A 3,803-nucleotide genomic window follows, 5' to 3' on the forward strand; every position below is an offset into this window, starting at 1 on the left:
CAAGGAAAGCACATGGCACATCTCATAACACATGTAAAACGCCTGGTTGAACCAGAATTGAAATATAAAATAGCTTTTTTGTCCTAAGATGGAGGCGTATCTCTTCTTATTGCACCCAGGTCATTCTCGGCATCATTGTCCATAGGTATGAATAAGGCAAGGCGTAATTTGAGTCCTTACACGCACTTGTGCCAGAATAGAGATTCGAGTCAATGTATCAAACAGAACATATTCCAAACAGGGTCATTGCCCTTATGCATGCCTTGTAAACACTAGCATATAAAAAGGCGAAAAAGCACCTTCCATTTTTAAACACAACCATCAAGGTGCTGTTATTTCTTCCACATGCAAACACAACAGCCGGAAAGCCACGTACTGAATCGAACGCTTTTCGAACGAGTTTTCTTTGCAGAGCGTATCACTCCGCCGTCCATAGCAACGCCGTTGCTAAGGACGACGTTTTCGCGGGCGGCGGGATGAAATTTCATCCGAGTTGTTGACAGCCGATTACATCACCAGTTTCGGTCTCTGCGTCAAGATGGCGGTACGTATCAGACGTGTATATCATGGGCTCTCCGTAGTATTCATATTTGAGGGGTATTCTATCAGTTTTAGTGTAGTTTTGTGATTAAACTTGGTGCACAGTGAAATGAACAAAATGGCCGCCCTGGACTGATCTGAATTTTCGTCTTATTTGAATTTGGGGGGAAACCCGTTTCGCCCTCGATTTTGCATATGACGATATGTGGATAAAATGTGTTGAACCTTTGGCTATCTCCCATTATGAATATCCTGTTGGTGCGAAGTCTCGATAGGTTTGCAATTTAATGCCAACTAGGGTCCCTTTTTTGGCTAATTTTATGGCTAAAACTCATAGTTTGTCGTTTGATTTCATTTCGGACATTGTTGAATAATTTGCGTATATGTGCTTCATTTCTTGTAAACATCATGTTCGTGGTAAAATCATTTCCGATGAACTAATCTAGTCTAAGTTTAGACCCAGACTCTTAGTCGTTAGATCTTTGCAAGGACAGATTCAATTGTAAATTTTGAAGTTAACGTTGTAGTTGAGTCTGATGGATCACGAACTTCGTAAAAGAAATCATCCCTTCTGTGTGTGTTTCTGCAAAAAATTCCCGCCAACTTTATCACGTGATGTCTGGTTGTCATACAAGAACAACAAAGCTGCATGACTGCTGCAAATTGTTACAATGACTTGTCATAGTGTCTAAAGTTACAGCAAGACAAGCATGCATGTACTACCATATCTAGTGATTGATGATAAAAACAGTGCACAATGTACATGTTTAGGCAGCTTGTGACATTTGTAGAAATTATAATAAATGGTTGAGCATGTATATCATTGATTATTGAAATAAAACTAACGTTCATTTTAGTATTGAGAATTGAGAAAAATGTGTGAAGGGGATTCTTTTATTTCTGTTTCAGATTATCATAGGCTTCACAGTCTAGATTGGTAAGTATCTGGAAAACCAAGGAGGTTTAAAATGTTTAAACCGCCTTGGGCAAACCATGTCACCCTCTCTCCTGGCATTTTTAGAAAATTATTACTAAAATTTAAAGAAGGACAAGGACAAAGTGGGACTGTGCTCAAGTTACAGTCACATTAACAGCCCCACCTGACACTTTTAAGCACAACCAATACAAATATATAACTAAGAATAAAAAGTGAAAACAAAAGTGTGCACTAACGTTATATGTTAAGAAAATTTCAGGAAGACCCTAGCCCCCAAAATTTGCCTCAAGTAGCATTGCACCAGGTTTCTTGTAAGGTTGGAGAACTGTTTTTTGAAAGTAAACCAATACTTCTTGTGGATGATCTTTATGTAGAAATGTTAAGTTCAAGAAAGGATTTGAATGTAAAAGTCAAAGTAATGTACTGATTATGACACATTCTACTGTGGTTGGACTCTTAAATGATTTAGTAAACTTTATTTTGGTTCACAAAAGTTCTAACACCAAACATAGTTTAATGTTATACTATAGATATTGTGATATTATAGAATCACTTCATTGGCAAGAGGTAACTCTAAAAAATATGATCAAGAGAATGAAGAGATGAAGTCTATTCAGTCTTGTTTTGCTTCTATGCTAAAAGATTTAAAGGATAGTATTAATTCTGGAACCTGGTCTTTCTTTTTATATATGAATACTGTGATTCATTAAGAATCCTCCAAATTTATTGATAAATTCCAACCTTCTTGCATGAAATTGTTAACCTGCATAAAACTGCAACCTCCCTGCATAAACCTGTTTCACATTTCTAAAGAAACAAATCCTGTTTGGAATTTTATTGTTGTGTTAACTATGCAAAAGTCTGAAATTTCTTTTTCTGATTTTGAATCTTTGGACATTACTTTGCCTTTCTTAAGGATGAGACAAGCCATAGTAGCTCTAAGTTTCTGAGGTGACTTTCACTACTTCCCTTATTTCTTTATTGTCTCTGAACTCCAGTGTAGTTATCCTTTTCATATGACAAAATCTGAGTTGATTTATTCCTATAGCCAATCTCCTGATTTAATGTTACTGGAAGTCCCTGTGGGTGGAATGGAACTTCTATACAAGCTACTGTACAGTCTAAATCTAAATTACTTATTTCTTCTATGCCAACTTCAACATTTGATTCTGAATGTTCTAATTTACTCCATATTGATCAAAATCAGGAAATGCATGATGATTCTGATTCAGAAAAGACTTTTTTGATAGTGAGGATCAGGATGTTAATTTTATAGATGACATTTACATAGGCAGCTTGTCTGCATTGGATAACATTTCAGATTCAGAATTCTCTGATGTTGATTAATGAGTGAATTGGGTTTGGTGTCGTATCTTATTTACATTTTTTAAATTCTTCCATCTTGCAGGTAAAAGCCACACCCAGTGGGATTGTCACCAGCAGGACACCAGGATGTTATATTGTTTATTTAGCTTGAGATTATGGATATATATATATAAGATGTATTATGTATTGAGATCTTAATTTCCATCTATTCTGTTTATTGTAATCTTAATACAATTTGGGATCATATTTAATAGTCGATTCAGCATTCAATGTCTACTGTAACTTTTGAGCATGTGTTAAGTAATATATGTACTGTAAAAGGTGTACTATGTATACATGTAATGATCCCAAGTATTTGATATCCCAGTCCACAACAAAATGTACATCATCATCATCATCATCAAAATGTACTACTTTGTTTTTTTGTTTGGTAATGAGATAAAGGTTGAAGCAATGTTAATGGCTCTTGGGTAATTTTGTGTATAATTGTTAGGATGTATGTGAGAGAGTTATGTTTAGGGATTTGATAACACCCAGCACTTTTAGAAATATGCAAATGCTTTTGTGTAAAACTAGGGACATGAGGACCTGTTATCTTATTATAGTAAGCAGTACACATGGACTATACATGTAGATTGGATAACAGATCCAGGATAAACTTACCCATAATCAGAGCATGCAATGTACATGTTGCACTGTCCTGACTAGGTACCAGAAGCGTTGGGTTGTGTCCATAGGCTACTTTTTAACTAAGCCAGCAGGTCGATAAATGTAACTTTTCTTAAATAACTATTTAAACCCAGCGCCATTCAAATCGAGAAAAACGGATACAATAATTATTCTTTGAATTCTCCCCAATCATGAATCAATGTTTGAGGTATTCTAGTTCTAATGGTCCGCTTGCTCTAATTAGATGTGCGTTTTTCAAAGGTCAGGAAGCTACGAGAGTATAATGTTTCCTCACGTTTAGGCAGACGCTGGTTTCGAGTTTTCAGATCGG

The 3,803-nt window shown here is 35.8% G+C and overlaps 1 long non-coding RNA gene across 1 annotated transcript; it reads left to right on the forward strand.

Annotated features, from left to right (window-relative positions):
- Window positions 1-432: 432 nt before the first annotated feature.
- Window positions 433-3,117, forward strand: LOC109469123. Its single transcript, XR_002140169.1, has 3 exons — window positions 433-544; window positions 1,450-1,477; window positions 2,886-3,117. It is a non-coding gene; the product is annotated as an uncharacterized LOC109469123 (long non-coding RNA).
- Window positions 3,118-3,803: the final 686 nt, after the last annotated feature.

This window comes from Branchiostoma belcheri, unplaced genomic scaffold, assembly GCF_001625305.1.
Source record: "Branchiostoma belcheri isolate BF01 breed outbred unplaced genomic scaffold, Haploidv18h27 scaffold20, whole genome shotgun sequence".
Classification (NCBI taxonomy): Eukaryota; Metazoa; Chordata; class Leptocardii; order Amphioxiformes; family Branchiostomatidae; genus Branchiostoma; species Branchiostoma belcheri.